Source organism: Protopterus annectens, chromosome 12.part0 (genome assembly GCF_019279795.1).
Source record: "Protopterus annectens isolate FY-2018-M chromosome 12.part0, PAN1.0, whole genome shotgun sequence".
NCBI lineage: Eukaryota > Metazoa > Chordata > Ceratodontiformes > Protopteridae > Protopterus > Protopterus annectens.
In genome coordinates this window covers 48,959,044-48,975,831 of record NC_056746.1, presented here as the reverse complement: position 1 = coordinate 48,975,831, position 16,788 = coordinate 48,959,044, and positions in this window count along the sequence as shown.

Genomic DNA, 16,788 nt, shown 5'->3' with positions numbered 1-16,788 from the left:
GTAAGTCTCTGGTATTCGGGCCGACTGAGGGCTACCTGCAGGTAGATAACCCAAGTGTGATGGCTGCAACAGTGAATACACTCTTACATCTACATTTATGGTAAGTGTACACAACTGTGCTTGCTGACTAAAAACTCATTTAAATATAAAATGCTGTCACATGATAAAATTTCATCCAGTCACATGTAATTAACTGACTAAATCCAATTGTAGATTCAGGTGGATTGAAGCAGAACATCACATAAATACAAATAATTTACATATAGAAAATGCTAAAAAATGAAAATTATTAAATTTATATGAGTTATAGTTGAAAATAGTTAAAAAAAACTTATAAATACATTTAACACTTTTAAAAGATTAAAGAACGTATATCTAAAGAAATTGTATGTGTGTAAAATAATTGGTATCCCTTACCAATTGTAATATTTCAGTTTTAAAATAGAACTAGTAGAACAACTTTCATTTATACCTGGGGGACTAGAGGCATTCCACCTTAGCTGCCATTAAAATTTAAAGTTTTAAATGCATTTAAAAGTGTCCTTTTAAATGGACTCCTCCTCTGTTATTACTGCTGCTCCCCAGATTCTCAAACAGTGGGTTGATAGAAGTAAATTGATTCTTGGGGTACCTAGAATGTTTCCTATTCCCATGGTCTCCCCCTAACAAGTCATCCAACTTCAAAGGGCAGAACAAACAAAAGTCGCAGCCTAACAAGAGTTGGAGTTCCAAGGGGAGGTGGCAGGAGGATGATACTTCCAAATCAAATAAAAGCGGTTCCTTTCCCCAAAAAGATCATTCCCCTTCTAAAAATAACTATACCAAGACTCTGGGCATCCTGTCGCTCTTCCTACCCTTCCCCGGCTTTCACTCAGCCCAGCATCCTAAGCACATAGTGTGAGTCAAGTAGGTGCTGAGAAAAGTTAAGTGATAATACTTGTAGCAGTGTACAGAGAATCCTTCTCCCTTCAGAGAAACTGTCTACCCTCACCAGACCTTGCACACTAGTTCTGTCTGTTACTCCTTCACAAGTTGCAAGCAGGGGTTAAAGAACTAGTTTCCACACCACAACAAAGAAAAGGATTTTATACCAGAATTTTTTCTAAATTTATCTAAAAAAGATGCTATTGTGGAGACCAGTGTTATATTTGTACCTAAAAACCTTTCTGAATTTCAAAATTCAAAATCATCACCATGTAGACAGCTCTAGCCCTTTTTCTGGATCACTTTTTCTTGGAGACTTTACATCTGTAGGATTCTTATCACATTCCAATTACTCCCAGCTTCAAGTTAAACCTACAAAAGTCCTATCTCACACCCTCACAAGGAATGATCTACCTAGGATTTATAATGGACACAGAAAAAAAGTACAGCTTTTCTACCAGAAGAGAAAGTCCTGACTGTTCAGAACATTTTAAGGGATTTTTTTTTTAAGAAGCTGCCTCCACAAATAGTTTCTCAAAATTTTAGGCCTTATAGCATCAGTGATCCTCACAATACCACTGTCCAGAATCCACATGAGAAAGATTCAATGGAACTTAAAAAATTTGTTAGACTCAGTATCTGCTTCCCTTGGAGTTCCAGGCACCAGTGGTGGAGTGATCAGATGTCTCTCAGTCCAGACCTTTTTCCCTCCATACTCCAATTCAGTCATTCCAGATAGACTCATCAGATTTTGCATGGGGAATGGTGTCCTGGGGAGATGTTCTTCGTGTTTCACTGTTGCAGTCATTACATTTGGGTTATCCTGCTGGCAGGTTGCCCTCAGTCAGCCTGAATTCCAAAGTCTTGGGTCCTGCGTCGGTTGCTGTCACCTCTTCCCTGACATCAGGTTGTTAGGGGTATAAAAGATGCAGCTGACACAATTTTATTCAGTCTTTCTTGCCACGCGGTGCCCAAAGCAGAAGCAGTTCGCAAGTGCCGGTCGGCCGACTCCTGAGATTTTCGTGTTCGAGTTTCAGATCCAAAGTCTTCATTAAAAGCTAGGTACCCCATTGGGGAAACTTTTTTCTTGCTCCAGACCGATGTCAGAAAAAATTAATAACTGTATTTCTTGTGGGAAGCAAATACCTCATAAGGACTTTCATTCTTACTGTATTCCTTGCCTAGGCCCTGACCATGACATTGCTTGTTGTCAGTTTTGTGCTAGATTTAACCAATGCACTATTAAGCGTCGGTACGATTGTGCATTAAGCTATTTTGGGCGAAGATTTAATTCTACAATGTCATCGGATAGCCATTCGACTACCGGAGTTCACAAAAACGCAAAGAAAAAGACAGGCTACCGAGGTCCAAAACCGACAACGAAGCTTCTCCTAAGCAAGTCGCCGGTTCTCAGTGAGGCGCTTTCGCAGCCCCTGATGCCCGCTACTTTAGAGTCACAGCCCACTACCGACTCCCACGTGGAGTTGGCCAGGCCTCTGGAAACTCAAGGTATTGGAGCCTCGGAGATTATTCCCTCAGATGGGTCCGGAGCCGCTGAGCAGGCATCAGCTTCTGAGGGTGTATTCAGACCTAAACAATTATATATAAAACCGACTTCAAAGACTAAAAACACCTTTAAAGGCAAAGAAACAAGTTCACCAGCCACAAGGACAGGCCTCCATGCCCAAAAAACAGATGCTCAAAATGGCCGAAAACTTAATTACCTTGATCAGGGGTTCCCAACCCCCTCCAGATAAGAGGCCTAAGCAAGAGACAAGACTATGAATCTTCAGATTAGGTGTCCATTTCTTCTGATTCCTCTTCTGATCTGGAATATTCTCTTCCCCCCATGAGGATTCTGGTGCTGAAGAATCAATTCCTCCAGTTTCTCCTCCTGAGGACTACTCTTTTGGGGAAACCTTGCATATTATGAGGGAGCACTTCCACTGGGAGGGCCAAGATTTTTCAGAATCTAAGAAAAGGCTCAGAGACTTCCTTTTACTACCTCAACACAGGCCTCTAACTATTCCACCTGTGTTGGACATTGTAGATGATGTGTTCTCGGAGTCTAGTCTGACCCCTGACTCTTTACCTCCAGCTCCTGTTAAGCCAGACAGATACTACAGAGTCCCTGACTCTCATAAATTCCTTTTCAAAAGCCCTACTGCAGACCCAGAAACTATTTCTCAGGGTCCAAAAGAGGTCAAGGCTTCTTCTGCAAAAAACCCTACTCCCTCTGACAGGGATTCTAGGGCACTGGATAGATGGGGAAAAAAGATTTACACATCTGCTACTTTGGCTATAAGGGCCTTAAATTGCCAGTTTCGTATACTCAAATATCAGCAATATATCATGACACTGCTTAAACAAAAAATGATGGCAAATTCTGATTGTTGTGCAGAAAACAAAGAAATGCAGGATTTATTGCATGCAGCTGAACAAGTTGGAAAGCATACTTTGCAATGTGGGTTTGATTCTCTGGAGGCCTCCTGCAGGGCCACTGTTATGGGTTCTGTCATTAGGAGGCATGCTTGATTAAAGGAACAAACTCTGCCTGACCATGTTAAAGCAAAATTATTAGATGCTCCTTTACAACATGATACCCTGTTTGGTGTTAAGGCAGAAGAGGTGTTAAAGAAAATGGAGGACAAAGCTAAATCTATGCAAACTGTCAAAGATGTTTTACAAGTACAGCCACCTAGATTTAGCAGACACTGGCCTACAAAGCATTGGTCCTTTCCAGTCTCAGACAGACCTCAAAGGGGCAGATCCAGACTCTGTAGAGGCAGATCACAGCCGCAAGGTTCCTACAGGCCCAAGCAATGGAGTGCTTCTACCTGCAAAGGTGGAGAAGACAAAGCACAATCATACAGGAAACAGTCCCAATGACATCCCCCCTGCCTGCACCAAGCACTTATCTTCTGGCAGCACCCTTAGGGGGAAAACTAGCACTTTTTTCTCAAAATTGGCACATTATAACCCAGGACAAATTGGTTCTAGACATAGTGTCACAAGGCTACAAGTTTCATTTCCATACCCTGTCAAGGGCAAATGGTTGGCCAGACCTGCCAAAAAATTAATGGGCAGAGGCTCAAAAACAAGTCGCAGCTCTCATGGACATGAGGGCTATTCAACAAGTGCCACAGCAGGAGCAGGGACAAGAATTTTACACGACTGTTTTTGGTACCAGAAAGGACAAAGCATGGAGACCAATACTGGACCTATCTATTCTAAACACTTTCCTGGATATACCAAAATTCAGGATGTTGACCTTACAACAGCTTCTGCCCATGCTGGGCAGCAAGGCTTGGCTCGTGACTTTAGACCTAAAAGAGGCATACCTGCGTGTCCCAATCAGACAATCATGCAGAAGATGCCTCAGATTCAAGGCTCGCTCAAAGCATTACCAATTCTCTGCACTGCCCTTTGGCTTATCTACGGCGCCCAGGGCATTCCTTTTAACCTTGGCAGAGTGTGAAAGTGGAACCTGTAACCTTGAGATACAATGTTGAGAACCTATTTGTCTTTGGTGATCATATGCCAATTGTGACAGAAATGTGCCAGTTTTCCTCCCAAGGGGGCTGCCAAGAGAGAACTGTTTGGCAGCTGTAGTGGGAAGTCATTGGGGCTGTTTTTTGTAAGGTTGGGGCCTGTCTTCCCCTTCTTTCTGGGTTGATGCACCCCATTGTCAAGGCCTGTAAGGACCTTGTGGTTGACCTCTACCTCTTGGACGTCTGTATCTGCCCCTTTGAGGTCTGTCTGTAACTGGAAAGGACCAATTCTTTGTTGGCCAATTTCTGCTAAATCGAGGAGGCTGAACCTGTAAGAAATCCTTCAACGTTTGCATAGATTTTGCCTTATCCTCCATTTTCTTTAATATCTCTTCTGCCTTAACTCCAAATAACACATCCTGCTGCAAAGGTGCATCCAATAGTTTTGCTTTAACATGATCTGGTAACGTATGTTCTTTTAACCAAGCATGTCTTCTAATGACAGATCCTGTAACTGCTGCTCTACAGGAGGCCTCTAATGAATCAAAACCACATTGCAAAGTATGTTTTCCCACTTGTTCAGCTGCATGCAATAAATCCTGCATTTCCTTATAATTAGGAGGATCTGAGTTTGGAAGCATTTTTTGTTTCAACTGAGACATCAAATATTGCTAATATTTTACCATGTGAAACTGGCAATTTAAGGCCCTCATTGCTAAAGTTGCAGATGTATATGCTTTCTTCCCCCATCTGTCTAATGCTCTGGAATCTCTGTCAGAGGGAACTGGATTCTTTGCTGAAGAGGCCTTTACCTATTTGGGGCCCTGAGAAATAGTTTCAGATCAGGGACACTGTAGTATCTGTCTGGCTTAACTGGAGCAGGAGGTAAAGATTCAGGATTTAAACTGGATTCAGTATACACATCATCCACAATATCTAACACTGGCAGAATAGCAAGGGGTCTGTGTTGAGGTAATAAAAGGAAATCTCTGAGCCTTTTCTTGGATTCTGAGTAATCCTGGCCCTCCCAATGGAAATGCTCCCTCATGGTATGCAAGGTTTCCCCAAAGGAGTAGTCCTCAGATGGAGAGGCTGAAGGAATTGATTCCTCAGCATCAGAATCCTCATAAGGGGGTAAAGAGTATCCTATGTCTGAGGATGAATCTGAAGAGATGGATACCTGGTCGGATGAGTCATAGTTTGCATCCTGTCTAGGCCTTTTATCAGGAGGGGGATGGGACCCCCTGATCAGAGTGATTAGGTCTTCGGCCATTTTGAGCATTTGTTTCTTAGGCATGGAGGCCTGTCCTGGTGAATGTTGAATTTGTTTCTTTGTTTTTAAAGGAGGTTTAGACTTAGCAGAAGATTTAATGGTTAACTGAGTAGGTCTGAAAACACCCTCTGAAGCTACGGGTTGTTCAGCTACTCCGGATCCCTCTGAAGGGTTAGCCTCGGTAGGCTGAAAATCCGGTGCATCCGAAGGCCCAGCCATCTCCACGTGGGAGTCAGAGGTGGCCTGTGGTTCTAAAGAAGCGGTTGTCAGGGGCTGCGAAGGTGCCTCGCTGAAAACTGGAGAACCGGCGACTGGCCTAAAAGAGGATTCGTCGTCCGTTTTGGGCCTCAGATGCCTGTCCTTGTCTTTGCGCTTTTTATGTATTCCGGTCGTCGGTATTTCTGACGGCATGGTGTAATTGAATTTTCTGCCAAAATAATGTCAGGCAAAATCAAACCGACATTTAATAGTGCGCTTGTTAAACCTAGCACAAAACTGACAACTTGTGATGTCGTGGTCTGGGCCTAGGCATGGGCTACAATAAGAATGGAAATCCTTATGAGGTATTTGCTTCCCACAAGAAATACAGTTATTAACTTTTACTGACATCGGTCTGAGGCAAAAAAAGTTTCCCCAACGGGGTACTTAGCTTTGTAGAAGACTTCGGTTCTGGATTCGGAATGAAAATCTCAGGAGTCGGCTGACCGGCACTTGCGAACTGCTTTTGCTTCGGGCACCGCGCGGCAAGAAAGACTGGAGAAAATGGCGTTGACTGCATCTTATATACCCCTGTTGCACTGACGTCAGGGAAGAAGCGACAGCAACCGACGCCAGACCAAGACTTTGGAACTCAGGCCGACTGAGGGACCGCCTGACGGCAGGATAACCCAAGTGTAATGACTGCTGCAATGTAACACGAGGAACATTATATCCTTACTTGGACGACTGCCTCATACAAGCAGAGAACAAGGACATTCTACTACAGCATCTGACATTTGTGATAAGACTTTTAACATGCCTAGTGTACACAGTCAACAAAAAGGAATCAAAACTAGTACCCTCTCAAGAGATAATATTCCTGGGTGCAAGCTTAAATACAACTGCCCAGATGGCTTATCTCACTCCAGACAAACAAAGACAACTGACTACCTATTTCAAGGAAATGACAACAAAGGCCCACTTATCTGCAAGAAAAATTCTGCAGGCTTTGGGCTTCATGGCATCCTGCATCTTACTAATTCCATATGCAAGACTGCATATGAGGAAAATTCAATGGTACCTAAAAAGTGTCTGGACACAACATTGCCACAGTCTGGAAACAATGATTACACTAATTCCCTGCCTGCAACAGGAATTTTGATGGTGGGAAAAGGCTTGTCACCAAAACAAGGGACAGCCATTCTCACTACCCCCAGCCAGGCAGAGCCTAACGATGGATGCTTCAGATTATGCCTGGGGGGCACACATGGCAGGAAGAGGCATTCAGGGCACCTGGTCCTCAAACCAAAAGCATCTACATATCAGTCAAAAAGAAATGCTAGCTGTTCAAAATGACCTGACAGCCTTCAAGGACCTACTTCATCCGGGACAACTACTGACAAAGACAGACAACACCACAGTCATGTGGTACATAAACAAGCAGGGGAGCACTCATTCCTATCCCGTGTGCAGACAAGCCATGGCTTTATGGGACACAGCATTGACTTACCAAGTTCGTCTACAGGCACAATTCCTGCCAGGAAAGGAAAATACTCTGGCAGACGAATTAAGCAGAAACCTCATGGATCCCCACGAGTGGCACCTGGATCCACAAGTCTTCAGCATGATAACAAGGAAATGGGGATGCCTGGACATAGATCTATTTGCTTCCCCTCACAACTACCAACTAAAAAGATTCTGCACAAGGACTTACCACAGACAAGCATGGAAAGTGGACGCTCTATCTTTCAGCTGGAAAAACCTATCAGTATATGCCTTTCCCCCACTGCCTCTCCTGCCCAAGGTACTCCTAAAGGTCAGACAGGAGAAGCCAGAAATGATACTGATTGCCCCAGACTGGCCCCGCCAGTACTGGTTTCCAATCCTAAAAAACTTGTCTCAACGCCCAGCTTGGACCTTACCTCAAATAACTCATCTACTGTCCCAGCAAAAGAATCAGATCCTGCACAGCCAGCTCAGGACTTTAAACCTGGCAGCATGGCAGATAATGTAGTTATACAAAACACACCTCTCTGTAAAGCTGTGATGGATGTCATTTTGGAGGCCAGAAGGCCTAGTACTAGAAAATCTTATGCTGGAAAATGGAAGAGATTCTGTCCTTGGAACCAGGCACAAGGAACTGATACAGCTCTGCCAAATATTCCTCAGATTTTGCAATACTTAACTGAGATGCTGGACAAAGGCCTATCTTTTTCATCTATTAAAATTTATGCCTCTGCCATTTCGGCTCATTACAATACAGAGCCACCAATCTTTTCTCATCCTTTATTAAAACAGTACCTCAGAGGAGCAAAAAATTTAAGGCCTCCAAGGAGATCACCAATGCCTGCATGGGACCTCAACTATGTCTTGGAAAAACTCACCCTGTCTCCCTTTGAGCCAGGTGCTAGTGCTGATATAAAGTTTTTATCTTGGAAAACAGCTCTGCTCTTAGCAATAACTTCTGCAAGATGAGTTTCAGAGCTACAGGCACTCATGGCGGTGGAACCTTTCATCATTTTTTATCCAGACATGGTTTCTCTGAGGACAAACCCAACATTTATGCCTAAGGTGGTGTTCAGTGTGGCTCTTAACCAAACTATTCATCTGCCAACTTTTTATCCAAATCCACAGAATAAGGGGAAAGAATTCTGCATTCTTTGGACGTACACAGACAGCTTGGATTCTACTTGGACAGAACCAAAGTTTTCAGGAAGACAGAGAAATTACTAGTGGCATATGCTGCAGGATCACAAGGAAAGGCTATCTCAAAGCAGACTATTACAAAGTGGATAGGCCACTGCATTAATTTCTGCTACCTACACCATGGCAAGCCAGTGCCTAAGGGCATTAGACCACATTCAACCAGAGCTGCAGCCACTTCAGCAGCCTTTCTCAGGGGAGTACCAACCAAGGACATTTTAGAGGCTGCTACTTGGAGTTCAGTACACACCTTTACAAAGCACTATCATCTGCCACTCTACTCTAAATCCAGGGCAGGCTTTGCCACTGCAGTTCTGCAGGGACTCATAGCCACTCCTAATGCTGTTTAGCTCCAGCCTCCCAGTCATAGCTTTGGGACTCTACCCAAATGTAATAACTGCAACACCGAAACATGAAGAACATAGTACAGTTGTGTACACTTACCATAAATGTAGGTGTTCGAGTGTATTCACTGTTGCAGTCCAGGTTACCCACCCACCATCCCCCTTTTTTCTATGGATCCTATCTTTCCTTCTCTGATTTATACAACCTATGTGGTGTATTTGCTTATAGATGAAGGTACAATTTATATTGGTGCATTTATTGTTTTATATATATAATATCTGGCTACCCTTTTAAGGGGCACCTGACATCTGGGGCAAGAAAAACTGAAGAAAATGGCGTTGGCTGCTTCTTTTATACCCCTGATGATCTGACGTCAGGGAAGGGGTGACAGCAGCCGACGCAGGACCCAAGACTTTGGAATTCAGGCCAGCTGAGGGCAACCTGCCAGCAGGATTACCCAAATGTAATGACTGCAACAGTGAATACACTCGAACATCTACATTTATGGTAAGTGTACACAACTGTACTTTCCTGATGCTCCCTAATGTGGCTAAAGGGGAAAATAGCATTTATGAGGTTTGGAGTTTATTTACTGTGTGGTGCTACCACTCTAAAAGAACAATCTGAGACTACACTCAAGGTTGAGTGGAGGTTATAGATGTGGAAGGTTTGTTGTTGCATGCAGAGAGGAGTTGGAAGAGCACTATATTTATTTATTTATTTAGTTAGTTAGTTAGTTAGTTAGTTGGAAGAGATCTTTATTTTCAGTTTGATGACCAGGGAAGTCCACTGGGCCAAGAAGAGCCCATTTTCAGTGGAGGCCCGGGGAGAAAAGCTCCAGTGACAACAACAAACATATAAAAACAAAGAAGACATCAGCAGCATGCAAAGTATACAATCTTAAAAATACAGAATGTAAGTTCTTGCGAACTGTACAATCTTAAAGTCATTTGCAGAATGTAAAATCTTGCAAATAAAGAAATTGCTGAAAGTTAAATATTAACAAAGCATGCAGTAAATTTAGTGAGGTATTGAAGTATTTCTGCGGCCTTTCCAGTTGTTGTTTAAAAGAGGAATTATATTAAATCAACCGGAGAAAGACTGAGTGTGCAGTATAGCTGCAGGAGTAGGTTGGCAATGTTTAGTGTAATCTAGTAGTGAGAGGATGAAAGATTTGATGGGGATATTTGAAGGACTTAGGTTAGAAGAGAACATGTGCATTCTCACTTTGAAGAAAGGTAGGAGTGGAGGAGGAATTTGAAGTTGGAGCGGTTATGAGTATTTTGAAGGGAGGGAGGAAGTGAGTTCCATAGTTTAGCTAAGGAGCAAGGCAGTAGAAGGTGACCTGAGGGCCGTAAAGGTTTGCAAATTTTAAGGAAGTTCTGATTTTCTGATCTAAGTGAACTACTGGGAATATAGGGGGTTAAGGTGGTGGAGAGAGAGGGACAGCTGGATGGCTTGAATATGAGCTTGTGGGCAGTGATAAGTTTAAGAAGATTCAGGTACTTAGGAAGCTCGAGCCATTGCAGAGAGTGGTGGGAGATACAGTGATGGGAGGAGTTTCTAGAGTTGGTGGCGAATTTGTTAAGCTGCGGTGGTGCAACAGTAGCGTTGTCGCCTCACAGCAAGAGGTTCTCCCGTTCAATTCTTGGCTGGAGCACCTTGTGTGTGGAGTCTGCATGTCCTCCCCGTGGTCGAGTAGCGTTCAAAAGACATGCGTGAATGGGCATGCCTTCGTTGAAGGTTGGGCGTCAAGCTGGCACCATAAAAATCTTCTGCCAGTCATTAGCGGACCAGAGTTCCGCTGTGGCGACCCCTAACTGGGAAAAGCTGAAAGAAAAACAACTGTAGCAGCTTCCAGTTTTGTTTGTAAGTTGCACCAAAGATTAGTGAACAGAGGAGTGCCATACATGAGAGAGGGGTATAGGTATGAGGAAGCTAAGGTCTGTCTGGTGGATGGAGTCAGGTAGCGGTTATGCCTATATCGGAGTCCTAATTTTTGGTGGGGTTTTTTTGATGTTGGTTTGGATGTGGATATCAAATTTTAGTTGTTCATCAATAGACACCAAGCAGTTTAGTGTGAGGCATGATTTCAATGGGGATATTATTCTGACTTATTATTTTGAAGAAGTTTTTATCAATGCTGGAGTTTTTAGATGGAGGGAAGATCATTCATTTAGTTTTGTTAGCATTTAGGGCAAGGTGGTTGTCTTGCATCCAGAATTCAGTACTTGTGAAAGCTGATTGGGTTTTCTGCAGAAGGTTGGAGGGCATGTCAGCTGTACAGATTTTTGAATCATCAGCATACTGGATTAGTGTGGTATCAGAAATGGAGTGGTGAAAGTTATTGATGAATATATTGAAAAGTAAGGGGCTAAGGACAGAACCTTGGGGTACACCATTAGGAATGTGAAGGAAAGATTAGGTAGAATGTTTCCATTTAACAGCTTATTGTCTTTGAGAGGTAGCTAGTGAACCAGGCTATGGTGGAGGGGAAGAGATTAAGGGATGAAAGTTGAGATAGGAGTATTGGGTGGGAGACGGTGTCAAAGACTTTGAAGAGGTCTAGGAAAAGGGTAGATACAATTTTGCCAGAGTCACATGCATGGTTAATGGTCTCTATGAAGGAGAGGAGGGAGTGATGGTGCTGTGGCCAGGACAGAATCTGTGCTGTGTTGGGATGAGGAGGTTGTTATGCATTAGATATGGCATCAGTTGTGAATGAATACATTTTTTGAGGATTTTTGAGAGTGGGGAAAGAATGTTAATAGGCTGGAAGTTGCTGGTGTCTGTGTTTTTATCACCTTTGTGATGTGGAATGATGAATGCTTGTCTCCAAAGCAAGGGAACATAGGATTCTTGGATGGACCTGTTTATTATAATGCAGATAGGGAAGGCTATGATGTCAGCAGATAATTTGAAGAAAGATGCAGGTAAATTATCTGGTGCGTTGCAGCATGGTTTCAGTCTAGTGTGAAATGAGTGATGGGGGACAGCTTATATAGGTTCATAGGATCATACTAGGCTATCTGCCCTAGGGCATTTATAAACCTAGCCAGAATGTGTTTGGCTTTCGCCACCCATTTTAAATTTATTTTGCTATGCCCTTTTTCGAGGTTAGTATACTGTGCCTCTGTCTAACAGTGACACAGAAGTGATACCAGGGGTAAACCTACGATCTCCCATCCACTCATCAAGATTCCTCTTGAAGAGAGTCAGTGAGGGACTCTGCCTAACCTGGACTGGGATTTTATTCCAGAGTGAAGGGAGCCTCTGGGTTATGAATCTGTCCCTCCAGCATGTCCTATTTATTTCAGTGCTGAGGTTCAAGTCTCTCGAGCACGTAGCTCGATGAGATTTGGATTTTCTGAGGTGCAGCATGTCCATTAATTCCAGGTTGGACATGGCTTTATACGTCAGGCACAGATCGCCTCTGAACAGGCAGTATGCCACTGAGTAGAGCTGGAGTTTCTTTAACCAGGCAGCATATGGCATCTGTTTGAGCCCTTTGATCCTCTTGGTGAGGTACTTTTGGGGTCTTTCCAGTTGCTGCAGGTGTCTGGTAAGGTACATCACAAAAGGGGCATTGTACTCAATTATGGGCCTGATGAGGGATGAGTAAAGAGGCACGATGACCTCTCCTGATCTAGATGTGAATCCCTTCATGATTAGGTGGGCTATATAAAATGTTTTTCTAACCACTTTGGCCACGTGGTTGTCAAATGAGAGATTGCTATCAACTTGGGTCCCTAGGTCCCTAATTACTTCTTCTGTACTTAATGGATTACCACCTATGTGGTAATTTGTGGGCACTTTGTTTTTGCCAAAGGGGATGACTATACACTTTTTGGCATTTAGCTTGAGGCCATGGCTCTGGCACCAGTTGTCTGTTTCTATGAGGCCCTTTTGGAGGATGCTTGTGTCGGCTGGAGAGTTGATTATGGCGCCCAGTTTGCAGTCATCTGCGAACTTGGTCAGCCACAGTCCTTCCGTGTTGGCCTGTACCTCCGAGAAATATATACCGAACAAGAGAGGTCCCAGGACTGAGCCTTGTGGGACATGGCTCCAGCAATTCTAACCATGTGGGTTCTGTCCTTGAGCCAGTTTGCAATCCATCTAGTGACATAGGGGTTTATATTTAAGCTGGTGAGCTTATCTATAATGCCAGAGTGGGGTATTGTATCAAAGGCTTTTGCGAGGTCCAGGTAGGCTGTGTGGACCACCTTCCCCTCGTCAATGGCCTTGGTGACTGTTTCAAAGAAATCAACCAGGTTTAAGAGGCAGGATCTGCCCTTAACAAAGCCGAACTGGGTAGGATCCAGTGTCTGTAGGTCCCCAATATCTTTATGTATGAGGTCCATGATGATCCTTTCCATAGCTTTGCAGACCAAGCTAGTCAGGCTTATGGGGCGATAGTTTCCAGGATCCGTTGAGGCACCACCTTTATGGAGAGGGACCCCTGTTGCTGTACGCCACTCTTTGGGCACATATCCTGTAGTAAGGCTGAGATTGAACAGTAGTTTTATGTTTGGGTTTAGCTCTTCTTGGAGTTCATGTAGGACGCAGCCCGGGACACCGTCTGGTCCCATTGATGCTGTGTTTTTTGCTTTGGAGAGGGCGGCTCTTACCTGAGCATCTGAGATGTCAGGGGCAGCACTCTGCTGGGACAGATATTTGCCCTTTGGTGGGAGAAGTTTGCGCTGAACCTGTCAGCTAGGATGTTGGCAATGTCTGTGGGTTCGGTGTATTTTTTGTCATTTTGGACTAATTCTGAGCATATCTGGGAATTACCACCCAGGTTCCTAACATAATTAAAGAGAGCCTTGTGATTATCCTTAGTGTCCTGTGCAATTTTTCTCTCGAAGCTGGCCTTAGATAATTTTATGAGTGCCCGTAGTTTTTTGCTAATACTGATCAGTGATGCCTTCCCTTTCTGGGATTTTGCTCTATCATTTAGTAGCTTCCTCCTTCTATTGTATGGTTTGTTTATGGCTGGGGTCCACCAGACAGGGCGTCTGCCTTTGGAGGATTGGGTCTTGGTTTTATTTGGGATCGCATGATCCATGCATTCCTGAAGGTGTTCATAGAATGCGTTTATAAAGGATTCTGCGGTCTGGGCTGTATTTTCCACAGGCCCGGGGGCTTTGAAGGATTCCACCTCGGTTTTGAGGAGTGTGAAATTTGCTTTAGAGAAGTTTTTCACTGTGGTTTTCTGGGCAGGGGGTGGGGTCGGGATGTGAATATCCAGTGAGATTAGTTTATGGTCTGATCTTACCAGTGAGGGATACACTTCTGGTCTGGAGCATAGAGTCCCCATGTTGGTGATGATCAGGTCCAGTATGTTTTCCCCTCTTGTGGGAGTGGTAACAAGTTGTTCCATAGCATTTGAGTTTATAAATTCTAGGAACCTTTGGGCTAGGGTGTTGGAGCTAGAGTAATGCTCCCAGTTTATGTTTGGGTAGTTGAAGTCGCCTAATATAATGGTGTTTGGAGAGACCTTCATATTTTCCAGTGTTCTCAAGAAGGCCGAGTGGGGTTCCTGGGTTTGGGAGGGTGGTCTGTAGCAGGCTATGAACTGGAAGGCAGTTTTACCCACTGTTAGTTGCACATGGATAGTCTCTGATGCTTCATGCTTTGCCACCAACCTGGAGGTGTGGGTATCTTTGATGAATATCGATACTCCCCCTCCTTTTGTGGTTCAGTCCAAGTTTTGGGGCCGAAAAGCATGGTATGAGGTATAACCTGGTAGTGCTGGGGTGCTCTCGGGAGCCCTGAACCAGGTTTCTGTTACTGCACAGATATCGATGTTCTCCATGCTAAGGAGAGTTTCGAGTGTGTGCATCTTGAGGTTTAGACTTCTGGCGTTGAGTAGCATTACTCTTAGTTTCTTATCCCTTGTGATACCTATGGAGGTGGGTTTGTCTTTTGAGCCTTGCCTAAAAAGGCACTATGGGGTAGCAAGAGCCTTTGCCAATATCCGAAAGCCCAGGGGTGACAAGTGCAAGCCATCCCTAGCGAAGCATCGTGGCTTGTCGAGCATATCATCCCAAGCTGACAGGCATTGGATCCCCTTTGAATGACACCAGTACTTAAGCCAATTGTTGAAATTGATCATCTTGTCTTCATATTGTGGCATCATTCTTGGTGAGGGTAAGATGCTACTCAAGGTCAGGGTCATACCAGCCTGGGCTACATGCTCAGAGAGCTCCTCTATGTCTCTTTTCATGTAGTCCAGGGAGGTACGTCTCAGGTCATTCACACCAGCATGGACAATGACTGAGTCATATTTGTACTTGCCTTGGAGTGACCTGAGTGCTTGTGTTATGTGGCGGATCCTAGCGTCCGACAGGCTGCTCACCGTGACCCTCTCCTTGTTTAGCCTGGTGAGCGGGACATCAGTGTGCCTGACGATAGAGTCACCTATTACAAGTGTATCAGGTGTGTTGTTTAGTCTTAAGGGCTGTCACTGTTCGGCACACTGGCTTTGTGAGATATGTGTTGCACGTGTTTTGTTTTGGGGTAGCGGTTGCTTGGGTGTCTGCTTTGGAGGTCTCTGCTGCTTAGGCAGATCTTTATTTAGAGCCTCCGAGTATGTTTTTGTGTGATTATGTGTTTGGTTTGCTGTCGTGGTAGGTCTATGTGAGACTGGAATTGTAGTGAGTGTGGTTTCCTTCTCCTCCTGACTGGTTATGCCAGTACTGAGTTGAGAGAGCTTAGCCTCCAGTTTGGCTATATGGTTGCATCTCTCACATGTGTTGGAATTTGTTGGGAGGAGGAGAGGGTTGTCTGTGTACATGAGGCAGTTGTAACATTGCCTCAAGATTCCCAGATTCACCAGCTGGACTGGAGAGGAGATTGACAACTGACCTTTGGACATGCTAGAATAATATTGGGAATTCCTTTATAATTGAAAACAAGGGCCAGTGGGGAGTGAGGGTGCAGTGCTTTTAATTTTTAGTGCTGACTTATATAATTGCTTTAGTGAGCAAGTGCCAGGTAACTTAAGTGCAATGTGTTACAGGTAACTTAAATGCAAAACGACAAACAGTAACTTTCTTTCAAGTGAAACAAGGAAATAAGTACAGTAAGCAATGCAGATATCACTAGTGATCCACAGAAGTGCTGAGAAGCCGTGTATTAGGTGGAATTAGCGTTCCAGGGAAATAACAAGCAAACAAACAACAAGCATATAAACAAAGCTAGATTCAGCAGGCCTGGATCTAGTCTATGCTACAGCAAACAAGGTGTACCAATTTCAGTAAGATACAGTTCAAATATTCAGGCACTATAAACCTTTAACCAGAAATTCCCAGCTCAGAAGGGCAGAGTCCAGCCTCTTCTACCACAAGAGTGCAGACCACAAACCTTCTTAATGTAAAATAACTGGCCTGAAGCCCAAGTGCTTAAACCAGAACTAATACACTTTAAGAATAACAGACACTGGGCTCTCAATCAGCAGTTCCCAACTTAGAAGGATGAAAGCTACCTGTCCTGCCACCACAGTGCATGCCACAAACCTTCCTAATGTAAAACAACTGGTCTGAAGCCCAAGTGCTTAATCCAAAAGACTTAGAATGATAGCTACACTTTAATCAAGCTACTACCAAGCAGTAATAAATACAATTGAATACTTTAGAGAATGCCTGGATTAGTGCTCAAGTTACACAAACAAAGCTAGATCCAGCAGGCCCGAATCCAGTCTATGCCACAGCAAACAAGGCACCAACTTCAGTAAGAAGCAGTTCAGATATGCATGCACTATAAGCCTTTAACCAGAAATTCCCAGCTCAGAAGGGCAGAGTCCAGCCTCTCCTCCCACAAGAGTGCAGACCACGAACCCTCTTAATGTAAAAT